At 50.5% G+C, this 24,127-nt stretch overlaps 1 protein-coding gene and 1 pseudogene across 1 annotated transcript in view; both read right to left on the reverse strand.

Moving 5' to 3' along the window:
* The window catches only part of LOC146200112 (uncharacterized), a 479,695-nt gene that overhangs the window by 43,661 nt on the left and 411,907 nt on the right, over positions 1-24,127 (reverse strand). The window lies entirely within an intron of this gene.
* On the reverse strand, positions 1,588-17,635 carry LOC146200113 (uncharacterized; annotated as a pseudogene).

Here is a 24,127-nt window from a genome sequence, read left to right on the forward strand (position 1 = left end):
TGTGAAAGCAACGGCCGAAGCTTCTTTTGCCTGCTACATTATTCCCCCATCACGCCCTATCAGTGTAAGGTGCCACATTATTGGGGACACTTAAGATCATCCTTTAAGGGTATGACGCTTCAACCAAGCCGTATGGACGTGTCTGCGTGTGGTAGGGGTAACGAGAATGGAAACGGTTCTAGCAGGCTGATTCTGATATCACCTTCCCATATAAAGGAGTGACCCAAATTGGCAACTCCTGCCCGTGGCATAGGGGTAAAGTGAATTCAAATGTCATGGCAGGCTGATTTTTTTACGAGGAGACTGTAGCTACGCCTCTTCACGGCGTAGCTGCGGCCACCCGAGGTGTCGCTTTGGCTTTCCTATAGTATTAACGCGGTAGCGTTAAGGGCTCCGTGTCGCAGAAAAGTCGGTGTTGTCGTCGGCGACCGCCATCCCGCGTCGTCCGGCGTTGGCCGTGAGCGAAAATTCCCAGAAGCATTATTGAATAAAAACGAGTAGGAAAAATCGCCGACCTGAGGAATCGAACGTGGGCCTCCGGGGTGCGAGACGCACGCTAATCACTCGGCCACGCCAGCTAGATGGTTTCAAATGGACAAAGGCGCGTCTGTTGATTGCGGTGTTGTCTCAGAAATGTCCCTTAGAGAAGTGTATTGTGGCGTATAACAATAATTATGAGCATGTAAATTAAAGAATTACAGAACACGCAGTTAAGCGAGTGGCAAATTACTTTTCCGCTGTGCTTCCTCTTCGCTTGGCGTGCACGTAGCGCCATCATGCGTGTGGCGCACGGAATAAAATTGACATGGCATGGCCTCCGAGATCTTCATCGAGCCGGCTCGGATCGGCAACGATGTTGCCGACGAACTACGACTGCAACCTGAGGCCCGCGCGTTTCGGCAGGTGGCTGGCAGCGCTTTTACGTCCCAGAATCGCGTTTCAGAACAAGTAATTACCAAACAGTCATGCTTTGGACAAGTTAACGGGTGTTGTATCATGTGAATTACGTCTTTGTGTCACTCAAAAGCGCGACAAGCAAATCAGTAGACAGTGCGAACTGGGCGCGATAACGCCATCGCATTCCATTCTTAAAGCGAAGTCCTCCAATCTTTGCTTTCGCAATAAAAACCTTAGCGACAAAGCCCCAAGGTCTTAAAAATGAGTTATTCACCACCACCAGGCCCGTGAACGTGAAACCCACCTCATAATCTCCTTGCCTACCGTGAGGATGGTAGTAGAGGGATTCCGCAAGTGACAGATACTGCGTTTTTTTTTCTTTCCTCTCAACCAATTATAGAACGTTAGTGACACTTCGCGTTGAACGGAATGCTAATGGTGTTCGACAATAGGCGTGCGATGTACCGTCACGACTGGTCATGGCGCCACCATACGACTCACGCATATACGAAGCTGACTGACCCCGCCGGGCGTCCGATCCAGGCGTCCGAGCGGTGCCTTTCAGTTCGCGCTTTCTCGAACGCCGCACCACACAGCAAACAGACGCAGACCCAGATGTCTAAGAAGCGTCAGTACAGCAAGAACGGCGTTTCAAAATTGGTTTACAGGAAAGAAAAGGTGCTGTACCTGTCACACTTCCGCGGACCGTGTACCCCGCTGTAAAAGAAGGGAGGAGGTCGGAGAGAAAAAAGAGAGGGAGATAGAGGTACCATAGTGAATGGCTACGATTCAGCGCTCTATTATTCGTTTCGCCTCATCACAGTTTAGTGGCGCAAAGAGTATTCCTTTTTTCGTAACCTAAACACGCGCGAAAATTTTCGCGAACAGTTCTGAGCCCATCAGCCGAAAAAGGCTTCCTAATAGAACAAAGTTTGAATCCCTCATCTCCGCGTTTCCGTCCGTTACGCCGATTGTGGCGATAGCGCGATAGCGAACGGTCGCAGAATCATGAGCTCCGTCGGAGCGGCGATAGCGGCCGTTGCTGGCCGCGGAAACAGGTTTAGCGCCGAAGAAGACAAGGACTACGAGATCGTTTTGCCTAACCTGCCCACCGGACGTGTTGTGTTAAACACGATGTTTTTGCACGGCGACGTGCGTATGAGGCCCTACAGGGTCGAGGACTTCAGGGATGCCCTCGCTAACGTCGGTGCGCTCCCCGACGTCGTGGCGTTGGGGGCGTAAAAAATCAACCATGTGTGGGCGGTAACCATGAACAGCACGGAAGCCGCGAAGAAGCTGGCCGCCTTAAAGGAGCTGGAAGTCAAGGGACGCCGCTGCCTCATATTCGACCCTGAAGACCAGCAGGTGAAGCTACGCCTGCACTGGATGCTACACGGTGTCCAAGACGAGGACATCCGGACTGCTTTCGCGGCGTTCGGAAACGTGACCGAGGTGACGCGGGAGCGTTGGCGCGTCGTTGGAATGAAGGAAAAGGGATCCACCACGAGAACAGTGCTGCTCAAGTTGAAGCCAGGTACGAAGGTGGACGACCTGCCCCACCAGCTTCGCGTCGCCGGCGAGGAGGAGGAGGAAAAACTTTATTTAGTCCTATATTATTTGGCGGTTTTTGGACGTCTTCAGAGATGTCTGCTTGTTGTATCCACAAGAGTCTTCTCCGTCGACTTCGTCCACTTTTTACAATGGTCGGTTGCCCTCAGTCCAGGGCTCCGCTGGCTGCTGCCGCCCGTTGGGCTCGCTGTACCAGACCTTTCTGGTCTTCGCAGTGGTCGCTGGACAGCAGAGTCTCCCATTGCTCCGCACTCGGGTTTCGAATTTTGGGGACCACATCTATGTTTTGACATGCCCATGTGATGTGATACAGTGTTGGTTTTTCATAGCACCACGGACATCTGTCAGCGTATAAGGTAGGGTGCATTTTGTTTAGTATGTGTAGGTTTCGGTATGAACCCGTCTGTAATTGTCTCCATATGACAGTTTCCTCTCTGGTGAGAGAACTGTGCGGTGGGGGATATCGCATTCTTCTTCCTCTATAGTTTTCTAGTATGGCCGAGTATGCCTTGGGTGCTGGCAAAAGTTCCGCGGACCCGTCGGATGCTCGGAAAGTAGTGTATGCTCGAGCTATCCTGTCAGCCTCTTGGTTCCCTGCCACCCCCATGTGCCCCGGTACCCATATAATTTTGTGTCTGGTCTTATTTTCTTCGTGGTTTTTAAATCTGTCGCTCGCTTCGAGGAGTATACGAAGCGCGTGACGACCAATCCTACCATTCATGAAATTTCGACAGGCTGTTTGAGAGTCCGTGAGTATCGTTAGCGACCGCCCAGCTCTATAGCCCTCCGCCACCGCTAGAGAAATGGCTACTTCCTCGGCCTCTGCTGCTGTGCAGTGTCGGATAGAGGCGCTGGTCACTTCGCGTAGAGACGAATTGACCACCGTGGCCACTGCAATTTTGTTCTGTCCTCCTCTCGAGGACGCGTCTGCATACACAGTCGTGTCTTCAGGAGCGTATGTTTTTTGAATAAAATTGGCCCTTGCTTCTCTTCTACCTTGGTTGAGGTTAGGGTCCATGTTTCTCGGGATTGGAGCTACCTTGAGGGACTTGCGAAGTTCGTCGGGGATCGTTACCGTCCTCGCTATTTCTCGCATCTGCTCACAGTATCCGAGTCTCTGTAAAAGCGCTCTTCCAGTCGTTGTCTGCAGCAGCCTGAGTTTTTGCGACTCAAGCTGCGCCTCGCGTAGTTCTTCGAATGTGTTTTGCAATCCAAGCGCCATGAGCTTTTCTGTAGACGTGTTGCGCGGTAATCGGAGCGCCGTCTTATACGCTTTGCGTAGCAGGGCATCAGCTTGTTGTATTTCACTCTTGTTGAGGCACTGGTAGGGCAGGCTGTACATAATTCGGCTCACTACCAGGTTTCTAACTAGTTTTAGTGTGTCCTCTTCGCGCATGCCATGCCGCCTGTTGGTGATGCGGGTGATCATGCGTGTCACTTGTAGCGTTGTAGTTTTGAGCATGGTAAAAGTGTGACTACTGCGTTGGTTCGATTGAACCCACATACCTAATATTCTTATTTTTGTCTTTTCAGGGATGGGCATTCCTTCCAGGTAGATGTTGAGTTTCAGGCTCTCGTTGGCTCTCGTGGTGGTTCCCGGGCGGCCGATGCAGTGCCTGCGGGGTCACGGCGCAGGCCACGTTCGCCGTGACTGCAAGGTGCCCAGGTGCTCCAAGTGCAGGCGCTATGGACACGCGGACGAGGACTGCGTCCGCACCTACGCGTCAGCGACCGGGCTCGGTGCGAAGGACGACAACAGGGAGCTGATTGACGTCGCCGAGGCTGAGGAAGCAGCAAAGGGTGCCGACGTGCTGGACAAGGTTCCCGTGTCGCAGGGCACCTCGGTGACTCCGAGTGGCGACGCCCCCCTTGCCGATAAGCCAGAGCTCGCGCCAGCTACGGTGAATTTGCCGCAGCCAAGCGAGGAGACCTCAGCGGACGCGGAGAGCCTGCCGGCTCCCAAGGACGCCGAAGCAAATGAAGTGAGCGAGGTTCACCGGCACAACTGCGGTGGTCGGACGACCACGGCCGCTACCCCCGGGAAACGCCCACATGCCGACACCAGCACCGGCGACGACAAGGAGGCAACGCCCACTTCCGAGGAACCACCAGCAAAGGCGCCTCAAACAAGGAGGCCCACGTTGATGCTTCGCCCAAACCTTGCGAGCGAGAGGCGGGCCGGCGACACGGCGCCTCTCGAGCACGGCCAGAAGCTCGAGAAGGACGGCGCCAGCAGCGACGGAGGCGTCTAGCCTTGTGCTAGGCGCGAGAGGTAAGCACCGTGCTTTCGGTCTCTTCTTCTTATTTAAAAAATGGCTCCTGCATCACCGTTGAAGGTCGCCACGCTAAATGTTAGAGGTCTGGCAGGAAAGAGAAAACAAGGCCAGGTGTACCGACTTTGCAATAGTTATGAATGCAATAGTTATGAAGTAGAGCCGGTATCGTTTTCAGACCATTGTTTAGTTAAATGTTCTTTTGGATGGGTAAAGAGAGGGAATTCTTTTTCGTGGGAAATGTGGAAATTCAATAATAAACTCTTGCAGGATGAACATTTTACCCGCATAGTAAAAGAAGAAATTGAAAAAATAAACCCAAGTAAAAATATGCACCTTTGGCAACAGTGGGAGCTGTGTAAAGAAACTATAAAAATTAAAGCAATAGAGAGGGCAACCTGTATACGGTTTGAGGAAAAACAGAAAGAGACGGAGTTAAGGACACTGCTCCGTACGTTGCTTAAACAGGAAGCTCGAGCGCCGGGGAAATGGATTGAAGATATACGGAAAACAAAGCAAAAACTAGAATTGATAGACGAAGATCGTTATCGAGGTGCGTTAGTGAGGGCAAGGGCAGAAGACACAGCTGCAGGGGAGGCGCCATCAAAACGAGCGCTGGGGTTCGAAAAAGCAAACGCTCAACGGAACCACATCGACCAAATAGATTGGGGGGTATCTTGGCGGCGGACAACGACCACATCAAAGCAGCGTTCAACGCCCATTACCAAACCCTCTTCGCATCCCACACGGTAGACGCTATCACTTTTAAGAATAAGTTTCTGGCGACGATACCGCGTCTGGACGATGAAGTGAAAGAGAGATTAGAACTAAAGATAACTGAAACAGAAGTGGAGCACGCTATTGACAGTTTAAATGCCGGTAAATCGCCGGGACCGGATGGGTTCAGCGCGGGTTTTTACAAAGAATTTAAGTACGAAATCACACCTATTTTGAACGCAATTTATAACGATGCCTACACAGTAAATGCCCTGCCTCCGTCATATGGGTCATCCCACACCGTACTCATTCATAAAACTGATGAAATAGACAAATTACGCCTGGTAACATCTTACAGACCCATAGCACTTACAAACGTTGAATATAAAATTTTTATGAAGGTTTTGGCCCGAAGGTTGCAAACGGTTATTGTTGCAAACGTGTGGGATAAAAGGGAGGTCAATAGTGACCAACATTCAAAAGGCGCGAAGTGTCCTTGAGTGCTGTGATGACTGGGATGGTCGGGTCGCCATGCTTCAGATCGACCTCGAAAAAGCATTCGACTGCGTCGATCACGAAATTTTGTTTTCCCTTTTAGAACATGTGAATGTTGGTTCAGTTATATGTAAGGGTGTGGCCCTGGCGTACCGTAACTGCACGACGAGAGTGATTGTTAATGAGAGTCTGGGAGCCCCCATTCGACTGCAGCGTTCGGTGCGACAGGGCTGTCCCCTCAGCCCTCTTTTGTTTTGCATTTATATTGAAACATTGTGCATGAAACTTATGAATAATGTCAACATTAGTGCGTTTAGGTTACAAGCAGCCGAAGTGAAGCTGCTCGCGTATGCTGACATCGTTATTTTTACGGTTGACCAGGAGAGTATCACCGAGGCTGTCAAATGTATCCGTGAGTTCTCTCAAGTTACCGGTAGCGGGGTGAACTGGGCCAAGTGCCTTGGGCTCTGGCATGGACAGTGGCCGTCGAAACCAGATCGCTTTGCCAATGTTACGTGGACAGACATACCGACCAAGTACTTGGGCGTCGAGCTGGATGCCTACCGCGAAAGCGAGCATTATTGGAAAGGGCAAATGACCGAACTACGGGAGAGAGCCGAGAAGTGGAAAGGCGCCAACATGTCGATTTTTGCCAGAGCTACTGTATGCAATCTTTTTTTTTATCAGCAAACTTTGGTTCGCAATGCAAGTTTTGAGTTGTTCGCGCGTAAACGTACAGAAGTTACACAGGATTTTCGCCGTTTTTGTTTGGGCAGGTAAATGGGAACGCTGCAGCAGGACGAATTTGTTCCGTCGGGTAAAAGACGGCGGTTTGGGACTCGGCCATCTGTTTTTACGGCAGGTGGTCAACCGGTTTTTGTTTTTTCGGGATGCTTCGGACCCTTTCTTACGCACCGTCTGCCAAGTTAGGCTACGGCGCCTACTGCCGGAGTTTGTTGTCTCCACCGAAGAAGCTACGGGTGGGATTTTTGGTTATTACAGGGAGGTCGTCGCTAGTGTAAGATTTCCTTCAGTGCGTTTTTCTAATGAATATTTGTCCACTGTAAAACGAAAAAAGCTGTATCGCGATTTATGGGACATTGTTTTGCCACAACCCTTGTACAGAACCTTATACAGTGGAGGTCCGGGCAGAGATGTCTTGAAGAGAGTAAAGAAAATGCAGGTGTCGCCAGGAGCTAAGACATTTTTCTTTAAATTACACACCGGAACATTATCAGTAAAGAAGTTTTTGGAGGAAAGGGATTTTTTTTTACCGTGGGGGGCGCACTGTTTAATCTGCAAGCAGCCGGAAACAATAGACCATGTTTTTTTGCATTGTTGAGAAGGGGTTTATTTCTAGGATGTTTTGCAACGCACGATAAAGAAAGAATTTCCACTAGACTCCCACGGCATCCGGTATTTAAGCATTGATAATGAAGATGGCGTTCCGTATGATTTAATCATGCTCATGGGCCTCCACTCTATATGGCGCTCCAGAATGGCGGGCTATCACTGCGACAGGGATGCTCGACCCGCTAGAATATACTTTCGAGAAAGTGTGAATTGGTTTATTGCCATACAGAAAGTGGCTGCTGAACCTCCCGAATGGCTCTCAAGGGTAGAGCCTTTGCTGTCGTTGCGGGAGTTTTAATGTACTGAGACGTAGCCAGCCTGACATTGGCTGATGATGACCTTCCAATATGTACTTTGTTTTGTGTTATTCGTGTTGTGTTCTTGTGAAATGGTATGAACCAAAGCCAGGAAATAAAGAAAAAAAAAAGCCGATTGTGGCACAGTGGTTACGGCGCTCGACTACTGTTCCCAAGGACGCCGGATCGAATCCCGGCCTCGGCGGCAGCTTTCGTTTGCCAAAGCGCTTTCATGGGGTGCTATCAATTAAGTTAGCGAAATAAACAAAACCATCCGCTAATTCGAACTTCACCTTCAGAATTCTACACTTGTGCGTCGTGAGGAAGCCGCTCAGAAAATAACAAGAAATATTTTGTGCCACTGTTTCGCACAAAAATATACTGACAAAATTTTAAAGCCAGCCTGTACACTTATCGCGGTATTTTAACATGACTTCGAGTCAGATGGAGCAACTCCTCGACTTTATTGAGAGACGCTGAACGAAAGTTTCTACCTGCTCTACCACGATGGGACTGGTACAGGTGGGTCACCGCCGCTTGCGGCAGGGGACTAGCCTGCCCTACTGAAAAAACTGTGTGGGGTAATAACCTCACATTTTCTCACTCGATCTCGTTCAATTCACATTAGAAATCACGTACAAGTCGCATATAAATGCATAAGTTCTCATAGTTTCTTGCACATTATCATATATTATGTACGATATTTTATGATAATGATGTGCACCGTATGAGACTCTATGCGATTAAATGAGATTTTTTGAGGATATTGCCCCGTAGAACTTTTGGTTTTTCAGTAGGGTGGCAAAAAAATGCTGAGGCTTACCTAAGGTTAAGCCTAGTCAGATGCGAAGCATATTGGTGGCTAGGCTTGGAAATGCACGGTTTTTCCTTGGTTAAACTCGGCAATAGCATGACTCGTTCATCTCAAAAATACGGTAGTATAACTGTGTTACCGACACACAACGAACATGACGAACCCCGGGCCAACGTTGATCGATTACCACTACGCGAATGTGTACGCGTACCAAAAGCTCTTAGAACATCGACGTGCTGAAGGGATCAACGATTATGAATTTTTCGGCAACAACACGGTCATATGGGAAAGCCTCCCCGTAAACTACCCATGTCCAGCTGGCTTGACATGCAGCATCGGTCGTTTCGTCTTCACTAGGCATGGTTGTGAGGTCACGTCATGTATACCCTTCGAGGCATATCACCGCCACGGTGGTCCTTCAATTACACCACCGAAGTCCATAAAGCGGTCCTTACGAAAACTGTTCAAAACCGAATCACGCAATTTGTTTTGTTACCTAGACAAGGAAACGATAGGTAGTGCATTGTCTTTCACTTCACGCTCACGTTCACCTCTCGCTTTGTTCTTCAGTTGTAGAACGTTGTCGCCGAGCCGCATATTGAGCACGCCGCTTGGCTAGACGTTCTTGACGCTCTTCATCGGTCTCTGTAGCACGCCGCAGCTTTCACTTCTCATTCCAACGGGCAGCCCTGTCTTCAGGAGGCATCTCAGCCCGGTCTCTCCTCTGTCGTGACGTCACGCATCACGTGGTAGGTCATGAAAGGTCAATGGTGGCGACACCGCCACGCTCGAGGAGCTGAGGCTTAGCTCTAGTAATATGCTTCGCATAATATATCTGTGGTAGGTCGTCATTGCACACGCCACCGCTGGTGGTGGACGACGGCTGTTGTTGCGGAGCGCTTCTTTCCCTCTTCCTTTTCTTTCTTCTCTCGAAAGAAGGCCAGGTCGAGACGGCAAGGCCGAGACAGCAAGGCAAGGGCTGCCGTGTCTGGCGTTTATTCCGATGGACAAAACCCAAGCGCGTGCCGGAGCCGGCGCCGCGGGACGATGATGATGGTATGTACAGGAGGAAGAAGATCATGGTACATGCAAATGAAAGAAGATCCGTGGAGGGCTCACAATATTCTCTTCTATCTGCACGAGGCAGTGGAGGTGGCTCAGCTACAGAGTCAGTAGCAAGCCCGTGCGTTTTCTTTTTCTTCCTACAGCCACAACAACGACTCCCTTGATGGGGCTGGGACAGGTAGGTCACCGCGGCTTCCAGCGGGGGCTGGCCTGCCACGGAATTTCTTTTGTAGGCCGTTCTTGCGACTGCTTCGGTGGTGGACGACGGCTATTGTTGCGGTGCGCGTCTTCCCTTGATGGGGCTGGGACAGGTAGGTCACCGCGGCTTCCAGCGGGGGCTGGCCTGCCACGGAATTTCTTTTGTAGGCCGTTCTTGCGACTGCTTCGGTGGTGGACGACGGCTATTGTTGCGGTGCGCGTCTTTCTCTTTCTCTTCCTTTTTAGAGCGCAGCCCTTTGGCGCTCGTTCCTGGGTTTCACGTCGGCGTCGGCCTCGTAACCAGCGCCTCCCCACTTTCATCCCCCCCCCCCCAGTTCGAGCCGGCGCTTGGCAACCGAAGCCTCGCAGGAAGCGCGGAGCAGCCGGAGAACACAAGGAAAGGAAGGGGGTTTGGGGGGGGGGGGAGGGGTCGCCGGAGGAAGCGCTAGCAGCGAATGTCTGATGCCGTTGCCGCCGCTAGCGAGTCAAGACAACGTGACCGCGTAGATAATAATAATAATTGGTTCACAGGAAGGGAAAGGCGCAGTATCTGTCACACGAGTTTGTGGACACCTGAACCGCGCCGTAAGGGAATGGAGGAAGGTGGGAGTTAAAGTGTAAAGAGAGAAAGAGGAGCCGTAGTGGAGGGCTACGGAGTAATTTCGACCACTTGGGGATCTTTAACGTGCGCTGACATCGCACAGCACACGGACGCCTCTTCGTTTCGCCTCCATCGAAACGCAGCCGCCGAGGTCGGGTTCGAACCCGGGTATTCCGGACAGTAGTCGGGCGTCTTACCACTGTACCACCCCGGCGGCGCATGACAGCGTAGAAAAACTGATTTATTTTTTATAGGAAGGGAAAGGCGCGGTAACTGTCTCACTTGTTTTCTGTGGACACCGCAACCAAGCCGTAAGAGAAGGGAGGAAGGCGAGAGTGAAAGTGGAAACAGAGAAAGAGGAATCGTAGTGGAGGGCTACGGAGTAATTTCGACCACCTGGAGATCTTTAACGTGCGCTGACATCGCACAGCACACGGACGCCTCTTCGTATCCCGTTCCTCTCACTCGTAACGCGTCCCACGGCTGTGACAACCTCGCGAGGCACTTGTATAGATCTCGTCTTTGAGAATCAAGCATTGGTGTACCAAGTCGAACATATATCAGTCTATTTCTCCGACCACAAAGCTTCCTTCATGACTGTCAAGAACTGTTAGTGGGGTCTTTGTTAAAGGAATACGTGTGAAAATAAAAAAAAAAATCTGTGATAGCGCATACATGTGTTGCTCGATTTCATTGCCTCAATCTATCGAAAAGGTGAAACAGCTTATTTGCTGCGCTCAAATTTCGCATTAGGAAGTAACGTAATCGTCGGTAATTTTTTTCTTCTCTCTTTTCTCCCCTGTCTGCGCGAGGCAGCGGAGGTGGCCCGGCTACTGTGCCAGAGTACCTGGGTTCGAACCCGACCAACGTAATGTTGAACCCGACCTCGGCGGCTGCGTTTCGATGGAGGCGAAACGAAGAGGCGTCCGTGTGCTGTGCGATGTCAGCGCACGTTAAAGATCCCCAGGCGGTCGAAATTACTCCGTAGCCCTCCACTATGGCTCTCTTTCCCTATTTCCAGTTTCCCTCCCACCTTCCTTCCTTCCCTTACGGCGCGGTTGAGGTGTCCACAGAAAACAAGTCAGACAGTTACCGCGCCGTTCCCTTCCTATAAACCAATCTGTCTGCATGAGCCATCGGCCATACCATGCTGAATACGCCGGTTCTCATCCGATCTGTCTGCATGAGGCAGCGGAGGTGGCTCAGCTACAGAGCCAGTAGCAGGCCCGTGCGTTTTAACGCGGCAGCGTTAAGGGCCCCGTGTCTCAGAAACGTCAGTGTCGTCGTCGGCAGCCGTCGTCCCGCGTCGCACGGCGCTAGCCGTGAGCGAAAAATCCCAGAAGCATTAATAAATAAAAACGAGTAGGATAAAACGCCGACCTGAGGAATTGAACATGGGCCTCCAGGGTCAGAGACGAGCACGCCAACCACTCGGCCACGCCAGCGTTTTTTTTTTCCTTTATTTCCTGACCGATGACGTACAGAAAAAAGACACATGTGACATCAATAACATGACAAAATAAAAGATCAAGCATTTACTTAAAGCTTCAGCCTTCCTTAGCTGAAGTTGTCGGAATAAAGATCCCTCATATGTGACAACCCTTCAAAACTAACTAACCATTCTGGCTCTAGCTTTAAAGCTTTCTGTTCGTCCACATATGCCCGTATGCTATCTCTAAAGAGCTGTCTCGCTGAACGTGCATCGACATCACCGTGCTCTACAGCCATTCTGCTTTTCCATATGCTGTGGAGAGCCAGTAGCACCAAAAGATCCAACGGTGTATCATTGTTCGCTTCTACTGGCAAGAATCGGATCCCATGTGGGCTTATGGGTAGTTCCTTTTTAAGCGTCCTCTGGAGCACGTCCCATAAAAATACGGCATCCCAGCATTCGAGAAACACGTGTTCAATCGTCTCCTCTTTCCTGCATATTATGCAGTGGACACCCCAGGGTACAAAAAGCCCTTTCTGTTCCTTCCATTTCTTTACCTCCAATGTTCCAGTGCGCAGCTTAAAAAAGAACGTTTTCACCCCTGCCGGCACCATCATCCTCTTCACTCTTTTAAGAACATTTTTGCCCCCTGTGGACGAGTACACAGCTCTGTACAACGGTTCTGGAAGCACCACATCGCACAAGTCTTTATACAGTTTTTTCCGGTTTACACTCCACAAATAGTCTAAAGTAAACCGCACCATCAAGAACCTGTACGCCAAGACCACTTCCCTTAGATACCCGTGGACACCTCTTGACATGCGGTCAGAAGAAACGACAATTCCCGGGAGAGCTTGACCCAGGCGTAACTGACAGACCGTACGAAGAAATGGATTTTTCACATTCCTCAAAAACATGAAACGATTGACTAACTGGCGCAGAAACAGATGTGCCAAACCAAGTCCGCCGTCCTTCACCCGGCGGAAGAGATTTGTCCGACTTGTCCGTTCCCACGAAGACCCCCATACAAAGACGGCAAAGATACGATGCATCTTTTGGACATTAGCTCTTGAGCAATATAACACTTGAAGCACATACCAAACTTTTGTCACTAAAAACAAATTACAAATCGTGGCCTTAGCAAACACCGACCACTGCCATCCATTCCATTTGTCTACTCTATCTTTCAATTTACCGACTTGGTTTTTCCAGTATGGGTCACTGTCCCGATACGATTCAAGAGGGACACCAAGGTAGCTGACAGGGTTGGTAACAAATTTCATGTTAGCAAAAATGCCTGGGGTCGCTGGCCAGTCACCGTGCCAGAAGCCCAGGCACTTGCCCCAGTTAACAGCACTGCCGCTTACAGCGCAAAAATCTTTTACAGTTTTCACAACTTCTACGATGCTTTCGTAGTCTACACAAAACATCGCGACATCATCGGCATAAGCCAAAAGCTTCACTTCTGCTTGATGCAGCTTGAAGCCCCGCATTTTCTCATGCTTGATAATGCTTAAACATAAAGGTTCAAGATAGATACAAAAGAGAAGAGGTGAAAGGGGGCAACCTTGACGAACTGAGCGTTGGACAGCAATACTGTCACCGACAGATTTGTTAGGGCCAGGGCTCTCGTAGACCTCCACGCCAGAGAAGAAGGCGCCGCCTACGTGGACGCGGCGGAGTATCGAGGGAACACCAACGCATACGCGGCGGTGGTTGTCGGGGCATCGACGGGTGCAACAAAGACCGCGGCGAGCGTCCGGACTCGAGAAGCGCACCGGGCGGAGAAGGTGGCCATCGCCTTGGCCGTTTCCGACCCCGGATGCACTACAGTGTTGTGTGACTCTAGAACGGCAGTGAAGAACTACGCCAAGGGTAGGGTATGTAGTGAGGCCGCGCGCATACTGCGCAAGGCCGAAGACATCGGACGCAAAAGTCCTGTGGTGATCAAGTGGTTTCCGGCCCACATGGGCAGTGACGTGTCGGAACGCGGAAACGTGAACCACAACGAGACGGCCAACTCGGCCGCGCGAGGACTAACCAACCGCGCAGCTGCAAGCACGGCCGACTCGGAGTCTTGGTCGCGGCGCAGTGCCAAGGACAAGATGACCACCTTCAACGAAATAGTGAAATGGTACAGATTGAACAGACAGACTATGCCGCCACCTCACCCGGGGCTTACCCGGAAGGAGGCAGTGTTATACAGACAGTTACAGACGGGGTCCCTGCTCACCCCGGTGCTAGCTAAGCACATGTATCCGAGTGTGCACGCGAGCGACATCTGTAGACTGTGCGCGAAGGAGAGAGCCACCGCGGCTCACATCCTTTGGGACTGTAGCGTAAATCCGCGCGAAGCCAGCGAGAAGACGACGATCCCGCCGCAGCTAGAGGCTGCAACGAGGAGCTTTGATCAAGAGACACAACTCAAAGCCGTCCAGCAGGTCTCGGCAGCTCTAGAGAGGCAGCGACCGAGCGAAACCGAGGAGAGGGGGGCAGCACCCCCAAGAAGGGGGCGGCGGCCCTCTCGAACCCGCGGAAGTAGCGAGGGACGTAACAAGACCTCAAGGAGCACAACGCACGAGACTGACGTAGTGGCCGCGTCACGGTAAAAGCTTGTCCTCCCTGCTTGGAGGGAGCCTAACCGATTCTGCAGGCATTTTAAATAAAAGTTGTTCTCTCTCTCTCACAATTAGCCTAGTTGTACAAGCACTGCAAGCCATAGCCACTCCTTCTCTGATGACGCATCCGACCTTGACATAGTCTAATATACTCGAAAGCAAGTCGTGAGGCACTCTATCAAAAGCCTTTTCAAGATCTATTTGGAGCATTGCTACTCCAAGTCCACCAGCATCGCAACATTCAAGAATGGCCCTCGCGATGTGAATGTTCGTAAAAATGGACCTCTCTTTAATACCGCATGTTTGGTGGTCTCCAACAATATCTTTAATAACTGTTTGCAGTCTTTTAGCTAGTATTTTCATAAAAATTTTATAGTCGACATTGGTTAAACTAATCGGCCGGTAAGAGGTAACACTGCGTAATTGACCTCGGTCCTCCGTTTTGGGAATTAGCACAGTATGAGAAGATGCAAAGGACGGCGGCAGCACATTAAGCTCATATGCTTCATTATACACTTTTTCCAGTACTGGCGAGAGAAAATCCTGGAAAGCTTTATAAAATGCGGCGCTAAGTCCATCAGGTCCAGGCGATTTGCCGGGGTTTAAATTCCCAATAGCGCATTTCACTTCGTCCTCCGTGATGGGGGTCTCTAGCACACGTGTCGTCTTTTCGTCGAGTTGTGGCATTAAAGGTAAATAAACTCTCTTGAAACTCTCGATATCAACTGCACGCCGTGCGAACTGCTGACGATAATGCTCGAAGAAAGCTTGCTGGATTTCTTTCTTTTCGTTGGTAATGGCCCCTTGGTATTCAATTTCATCTATCTGATTCCTTCGAGCGTGCCACTTTTCTGTGCCTAACGCCCTTTTTGTCGGACCTTCCCCCCTTATCAGCCGTTCGGCTCTAGCTCTGACAAGGGCACCGCGATATCGGTCAGCGTCGAGTAGTTCAAGCTTCCTTAAGGGCTCGTATGTCGTCTATGAACAAACCGGGGTTATTGCTTTCCACATCGATTAGACGCTGTAGATTCACGTGAAGGGACCTTTCTTCGGCCCTTTCTTGTCTGGCTATAGCGCTCGATCTTTCCAATGCTGTCATTTTGACATTCTGTTTAAAAACCTCCCATTTAGCCCCTAACTTTGTTACGCTTTTGTCATTCATATTTGCTATATGCCTTTCAACGTCGGCTTGGAAACTGTCATCAGATAATAATTTTGAGTTTAACTTCCACATTTGCCAGTCAAATCCTTGACTTTTAGTTTTGTTCCCAGCGATAGTGACGGTGACCAAGCAGTGATCGCTGAACGATACTGGCTTAACATGGTATTCGTGGCATACAGGCACCAGATCAAGAGATATGTATACATCCTATCGAGTCGAGCGTGGCTAGAAGCCTGGAAATGAGTGAACTGAGCAGCTCGTCCACCCTCCAGACATCCAGCCACATCAACAAGGTTAAACTCATTTACCAGTTCTGCGAGAACACAGGTGCTGGCATCACTATGCGGCCTTCTACTCGTTTTATCTGATGCGGAGAGTACACAATTGAAGTCTCCCATTATCACAGTTAGCCTTTCAGAGTTGCAATACTGACGAATACCTTCAAAGAAATCGCGCCTTTCGCCAACGCTGTTCGGTGCATAAACACAAATGATGCGCCATTCGTATGAATACAGCACGAGATCGCAAACAACGAAGCGGCCATACGCACAAGTCGTGACAGCTTGAATTGTGACACCAAGGCACTGACGCACAAACAGAACACAACCAGCCGCTGCTCCAACTGCATGACTTACAACGGCATTGTATCTTGAAGTAAAAAGGCTAACCATTCTCCCGGTTTCTTCTTCACCATCAACTTTAGTTTCCTGAATCGCGATGACGTCTAGCTCCAGCTCGCTAACCAAACGAAACAGTTGATTTTGCTTGCGCCTTGCTGCGAGCCCTCGAACATTAATAGTCGCGAATGTAATGGCTTTGTCTAGACAAATCATTGCAGATGAACGAATACCCGGGAGCATGGTCATACCTTTAGTGATGTCTGTGGCCGAGCACCCCTCCATGGTGGCAGGTGTTAAGTCTGAGGTGGGAGCGGTGCAGCCACCCCTCTTTTCTCTAACAAGTTCGGCCTAGGCCGAAAGGACGCCCGCCGTACCGCCGCGGAAGTCTTTGTCGGCGGTCCTTCGACGTCTGCGTTCTCGTGACCTGGTGTTCGGTCCTCCGTGTCGTCGTGTGTCCACTTGGCTACCGCTGCCGAGTTCGCTGCCTCAGATTCGACCATGCTGTCTGTCTCGTGAATGAATACTGTGTTGTGACTGACCTCCGTGTCCCCAGTTGAGTTGCTGCTGCTGGCCACCTTAGCGGCCGCGACGCCGACGGAACACGCTTGCAAATTCTTGACACCCTGCTCCCTGACCTCGTCCGCGTTTGGGGAGGGGGGAGTGACCGTAGTTTCTGCTGAGCTGGTGCCTGTCTCCTTAGCTGCTTCTTCCGCATCCGCCTCGTCCATGAGGTGTTCCGACATGTCGTCGTTCCTCACGGGCCCTGCGACGTTTGCATACGTCTTTACACACTGCGGTTCGTCGTGGCCGAAACGACGACAACGAGCGCAGCGCGGAACCTGGCACTCCTTCCGGATGTGACCCGTCGTCTTGCAGCGAAGGCACAGGGGAGCCCTGCCCGGAACGACGACGAGCGCTGGCTCACCGGCAACTCGCAGCTGGTGTGGGATGTCGTCAATTTTCACCCCTGTCTTCAGCTTTAGGGACACGGTGCGCGTAGTTGACCCTTTGTCGGTGACGCCTTGTGCGCGCCACCTTTCCCTTGCGATGTCAGACACCGTCCCATACGGCAACAGTGCGGCTCGCACGTCTTCGTCAGGAACGCCATGCAACAGCCAGTGAATCTTTAGCCGGACGCCCTAGTCGTTGGGGTCGACGATTACACAGCGATGGTCCTTCACTTTCACATCACTGAGAGCGAGCAGCTTACGTGTGGCCTCGGCGTCTTTAAACGTCACTGCCCAAACGTGGTTCATTTGGTACGCCCCCAGGGCGACCACCTCTGGGAGCAATCCAAGACGAACCAACGCGTCCCTGAAGTCTTCAACCCGGTACGGTCGAGCCTTCACATCACCATGCATGAAAACAGTATTAAGCACAATGCGCCCGGTTGGCAAACTTGGCAGAATCACCTGATACTCGTCAGCCGAAGCGTCAAAAAACCTGTTTCCGCGGCCGGCCTGGGCCGCAAACGCCGCTCCGCCGGAGCTCATGCTTCTGCGTCCGTACACGCCGGTGGCCGGAAGTAGAAGTCCCACTCGGCCACGCCAGCTGGATGGTTTGAAATGGACAAAGGCGCGTCTATTGCTTGCGATGTCTCAGAAACGTCCCTTAGACAAGTGTATTGTGGCGTATAGTAATAATTATGAGCATGTAAATTACAGAACTACAGAAAACGCAGTTAAGCGAGTGGCAAATTACTTTTCCACTGTACTTCCTCTTCGCTTGGCGTGCACATAGCGCCATCATGCGTGTGGCGCACGGAATAAGATAGACAACGCATAACCTCCAAGATCTTCATTGCGAAGGCTCGGATCTGCAACGATGTTGCCGACGAACTATGACTGCAACCTGAGGCCCGCGCGTTTCGGCAAGGTGGCTGGCAGCGCTTCTACGTCCCGGAAGGCCTAATAAATAAAAGACGAAGACTGCCCGATGATCGTGAAGTAGCATGCACCGGTCTGAATTCTATTACAGTATTTCGATTTGGTAGAGTATCTTTGGTATACAAGGTCAATATAAAATTTGGACGACGCTTAAGCTTCGCCTTCAAGAGTGGAACGCGATAGCGTTATTGCACCTCGTCCAGAAAACTTATTAAACGCAAGGGAATTGGGGCATCCTCGCACCGGTGAGCGAAGATAGTGATCTAAAGAAAGGAAAGACGCTTGATTCTACAACCCGTGAGGGTGCGCGGCGAAACGTCAGGGGCGAATGGCGCGCCACGTGTCGGGGCAGCGCCGCACATTGCGAGGAGGGGTTCTTCTGTGTTTGCCGCAAGATGGCTCTGCATGTGCGCAGAGCGCAGAAGAAATCTAGCGGAAACGTACTTCGCTACTCGTGTAACTGCGACTTCTGTAAGTATGCATGCTCATAATTACCGATATACACCGCAGTATAACGTTCTACGGCACGTTTCTAAGGCAACACCGCATTCACTAGAAGCGCTTTTGTACCGCTTTCAAGCATCGAACTGGCTGTCGGTGACAGTATTGCTGTCCAACGCTCAGTTCGTCAAGGTTGCCCCCTTTCACCTCTTCTCTTTTGTATCTATCTTGAACCTTTATGTTTAAGCATTATCAAGCATGAGAAAATGCGGGGCTTCAAGCTGCATCAAGCAGAAGTGAAGCTTTTGGCTTATGCCGATGATGTCGCGATGTTTTGTGTAGACTACGAAAGCATCGTAGAAGTTGTGAAAACTGTAAAAGATTTTTGCGCTGTAAGCGGCAGTGCTGTTAACTGGGGCAAGTGCCTGGGCTTCTGGCACGGTGACTGGCCAGCGACCCCAGGCATTTTTGCTAACATGAAATTTGTTACCAACCCTGTCAGCTACCTTGGTGTCCCTCTTGAATCGTATCGGGACAGTGACCCATACTGGAAAAACCAAGTCGGTAAATTGAAGGATAGAGTGGACAAATGGAATGGATGGCAGTGGTCGGTGTTTGCTAAGGCCACGATTTGTAATTTGTTTTTGGTGACAAAAGTTTGGTATGTGCTTCAAGTGTTATATTGTTCAAGAGCTAATGTCCAAAAGATGCATCGTATCTTTGCCGTCTTTGTATGGGGGTCTTCGTGGGAACGGACAAGTCGGACAAATCTCTTCCGCCGGGTGAAGGACGGCGGACTTGGTTTGGCACATCTGTTTCTGCGCCAGTTAGTCAATCGTTTCATGTTTTTGAGGAATGTGAAAAATCCATTTCTTCGTACGGTCTGTCAGTTACGCCTGGGTCAAGCTCTCCCGGGAATTGTCGTTTCTTCTGACCGCATGTCAGGAGGTGTCCACGGGTATTTAAGGGAAGTGGTCTTGGCGTACAGGTTCTTGATGGTGCGGTTTACTTTAGACTATTTGTGGAGTGTAAACCGGAAAAAACTGTATAAGGACTTGTGCGATGTGGTGCTTCCAGAACCGTTGTACAGAGCTGTGTACTCGTCCACAGGGGGAAAAAATGTTCTTAAAAGAGTGAAGAGGATGATGGTGCCGGCAGGGGTGAAAACGTTCTTTTTTAAGCTGCACACTGGAACATTGGAGGTAAAGAGATGGAAGGAACAGAAAGGGCTTTTTGTACCCTGGGGTGTCCACTGCACAATATGCAGGAAAGAGGAGACGATTAAACACGTGTTTCTCGAATGCTGGGATGCCGTATTTTTATGGGACGTGCTCCAGAGGACGCTTAAAAAAGAACTACCCATAAGCCCACATGGTATCCGATTCTTGCCAGTAGAAGCGAACAATGATACACGGTTGGATCTTTTGATGCTACTGGCTCTCCACAGCATATGGAAAAGCAGAATGGCTGTAGAGCACGGTGACGTCGATGCACGTTCAGCGAGACAGCTCTTTAGAGAGAGCATACGGGCATATGTGGGCGAACAGAAAGCTTTAAAACTAGAGCCAGAATGGTTAGTTAGATTTGAAGGGTTGTCACATATGAGGGATTTTTAATCCGACAACTTCAGCTAAGGAAGGCTGAAGCTTTAAGTCAATGCTTGATCTTTTATTTTGTCATGTTATTGATGTCACATGTGCTTTTTTTCTGTACTTCCTCGGTCAGGAAATAAAGAGAAAAAAAAACTCGTGGCTGAGTGATAGCGTCTCCGTCTCACACTCCGGAGACCCTGGTTCGATTCCCACCCAGCCCATCTTGGAAGTTGCTTTTTATTTATGAAGTGCATACCGGGATCTATCGCTCACGGCCGCCGACGCCGACGACACCGGCTTTTCTGCGACACGAGCTCCTTAATGCTACCGCGTTAGAAATGAGTATAGCAAGTTGCTCTATGTAGGAATTCGAAACAGAGTCTCCCTTCTCAGTGCACGCCTCAGCCGCATTGTAAGCGGAGGAACGCTTGTACGCGCGAACTGGAGCCGAAAGGTTCGCAGAGGCCGCTAGGGGAAGCGATGACGTCACCGCTAGGACATGAAGCGTCGGAACATGAGCTCGCTAATGAAAGCGGTTTCATCTACCAGTGCCGGGCGCACTACGGTGTCTCTTGTGCTATCGCGTTTCATTCTTAAAAGCGAAGCTTAAGCGTCCTCCAAATTTTCTTTTCCTTCTTCCTACAGCCACAGCAACAACACCTGGGGCAGGTAGGTCACCGCCGCTTGCGGCGGGTACTGGCCTGCCATCGAATTTTGGTCTGTTGTTTGTCTGTTTTGTCTGTTTATCTGTTGTTGTAGGCGGGCGTCTTTCTCTTCCTTTTCTTTCTTTATTGTCTCTTCTGTCTGCACGAGGCAGCGAAGGTGGCTCAGCAACAGAGCCATTAGCAGGTGCGTGCATTTTCTATTCCTTCTTCCTACAGCCACAACAACAACAACAACTGGGGTCCCCTGATGAGGCTTGGACAGATAGGTCACCGCCGCTTGTGGCGGGGGCTAGCCTGCCACCGAATTTTTATGTTGTAGGCCGTCATGGCACCCGCCACCACTATGGTGACCGACGGCTGATGCGACGTGCGTCTTTCTCTTCCTTTTCTTTCTTCTCTGTTTTCTCTTCGGTCTGCACGAGGCAGCGGAGGTGACTCAGCAACAGAGCCAGTAGCAGGCCCGTGCATTTTCTTTTCCTTCTTCCTACAGCTACAACAACTGAGAAATTTGCCATGTTGGGCTGGGGCAGGGGGGTCGCCGCCGCTTGCTGCGGGGGCTGGCCTGCCACCGAATTTTTGTCTGTTGTGGGCCGTCATGCACCCTCCATGGTGGACGATGGATGTTATTGCAGCGCGCGTCTTTCTTTCCCTCTTCCTTTTCTATTTTCTCTATTTTATCTTCCGTCTGCATGAGGCAGCGGAGATGGCTCAGCTACAGAGTCAGTAGCAGGCCCGTGTATTTTCTTTTCCTTCTTCCTACAGCCACAGCCACAACAATTTGCCACCGTTCACAGTTGAAGTGAGGCAGTTTCTACCATGCGATAATGGCCCGTCCTGGTGCCCGACGCTGAAATTGTTCAGCTTGCTCGTTGTAAAACAGATATTTTGGTTTTGCAAGGGACCCATATCCATCTTCTCAAACAGATCAAGAGTTTCGATGGGACATTTTGGTACCATGTCCTTTTTGAGCTGTAGCGCGTCGGGATCTCGTGGGGTTGGCACTATTGAAGCAAAAAGCTTCACTACGCTAGTCAACACCGCATTTCGCGTGAGCTGGCGTATGTCGGAGCACCAGTGACGTCACGCACGATGCATGTGGCCGCCGCCGACTCCGTCGCCTGACCTTTCGCCGCTGCCGCGTATGTTGTCACGCGCGACGCAGGTGGTCGCTGCCGCGCGCTATGCGTCATCGTTTGACGTTCGCTGCAAGCGCTTGTTTATCGCGAAGGCAGGCTATCTAACCGTTTGCCAGAGAACAGGCGTGCGCATTCAACATGGAAGGAGAAAAGAGTGACGTACTACCCTACTGAGAAACCAAAAGTTCTACCGGGCAATAACCTCACAAAATCTCACCAAATCGCGTGGACTTTCATACAGTGAACATCATTATCATAAAATATTTTGCATAATTTATGATCATTTACAAGAAATAATGAGATCTTATGCAATGATATGCGATTTGTATGTGATTTCTTATGAGAATTGAGTGAGATTGTGTGAGAAAATGTGAGGTTATTGCCTCATATAATTTTTTCAGTAGGGGTATACCGATACAGAAGTGCTACCATGGGAGTTGGCTCAGGAGCGAAGAAATGAAAGGGTGAAAGCTCAACGAGCGTCCGAGGCACCTGAACAACGAGAAAAACGTCTCTCTAAACGACGCAGCAACTCCGAGTCTGAAACGCCAAAAGCACAACCGTAAGCTAAAACTTATGCATATCTATGAGTTAAACCATAAGCATATCCGTAAGTTAAACCGTAAGCATATCCATAGTCTAAATCATAAAGCATAACCATAAGCTAATCCGTAAGCATATCTATAGGCTAAATCATAAAGCATAACCATAAGCTAAACCATAACACTATACCGAAGCTTTTCGTTTCCAGATATCCAGGCTTAACCTTAGCTAAGCCCCAGACAATTTTACTTTTTATGCCGCGCTTCGGCGGGTCGGTTTTGCGCCACTCCAGGGATGCTGAGGGCCGCGTCCTGACTGCGGATCTTGATTCTGGCATTCGTATATTTAACGTCTACTCTCCGAACAAAGGCAATCAGAGTGCATTCTTCAAGCGCTTTGACTTAGTTAGTAGGTCCATCAGTGTAGTTCTGGTTGATGACTTAAACTGTGTCCTGGACAGAGCGGATCAGCGGATCACCTTTCTCCTAGCGGCACTCCGCCTAAGGAGCGAGATAAGCAGGCAACGCAGGCATCTAGTGAGCTAGTGGATCTGGTTGACTCCTAGAAGGTGCTCCGCTCCGAACCTTCACGGATGACTTGGACTGGGAAGCGTCTTCAGAGCAGGCTAGATCATTTTAGAGCGCAGCTCTTTGGCGTCCGTTCCTGGGTTTCGCGTCGGCGTCGACCTCGTAACCAGCTCCGCCCCCCTTTCATCCCCCCCAGCGCTAGCAGCGACCGACTGATACAGCTAGATGCCGCTGACGCCGCTAGAGTCAAGATAACGTGACTGCATAGAACACCATCGCCGCCATGCAGAAAGAGGAGGGGAGGGTCCCCCCCCCCCTGTTCCTGTGTGGCGGATAGGGTGCTCTTCAGTTGCCGACGCGCCGGTTATTTCACGTAGGCCCCGGCACGTCGACGAATACGTGACCACCTTCCCACGGCTAGACCTGGTTCTTGGCGCTGCGGAAGCGAGGGTATCATATTGTTTGCGTCGGCATCGGTGGCGTTGTCCCTGAAACCAACTCCGCAGCTGGGGTTGACTCACTATCGGCGTCAGCAGCATCAGTCAGTCGCTGCTATCTCTTCCCTCCTCCCTTTATCGCGTTGTCCGCTTGCTGCGCGCGCATCTGCCCACATCGTTTGCCGCTGGGTGTACACGCCGCCCCCCTCCCCCCTCTTCCTGCGAGTCTCCGGTTGTCAAAGCGCCGGCTCGAACTTAATTCCTTTCTTCGCTCCTCCTCCAATGCAAACCCTGTGCGGTGGCAATCAGAGAGCCAGATCGGTGGCGGCGGATCTGTATATGTGCACCGCCCGAGCCGAAATTGCCGCTGCCGTTCGCCACTGCGAAATTATCTATTTCTCCGACCACAAAGCTTCCTTCATGACTGTCAAGAACTGTTAGTGGAGTCTTTGTTAAAGGAATACGTGTGAAAAAAAAAAAAAAAAATGTGATAGCGCATACATGTGTTGCTCGATTTCTTTGCCTCAATCTATCGAAAAGGTGAAACAGCTTATTTGCTGCGCTCAAATTTCGCATTAGGAAGTAACGTAATCGTCGGTAATTTTTTTTACGTCTCTCCAAAATTGGCTTCAGGCTTGCACTTCATGTGGTATTCCCCCTCCGCGTTGAGTGATCACAGGTGTGTCATCATTCGCTTCACTGATGGGACTCTGGTCTCTCGCGGGAAGGGGACTTGGTGCCTCAATTCGCGGCTTCTAGAGGATCAAGAAATCGTTAAGGAAGTCTCCGG

The sequence above is a fragment of the Amblyomma maculatum genome, chromosome 2 (assembly GCF_055883805.1).
Source record: "Amblyomma maculatum isolate TAMU_Amacu chromosome 2, ASM5588380v1, whole genome shotgun sequence".
NCBI lineage: Eukaryota > Metazoa > Arthropoda > Arachnida > Ixodida > Ixodidae > Amblyomma > Amblyomma maculatum.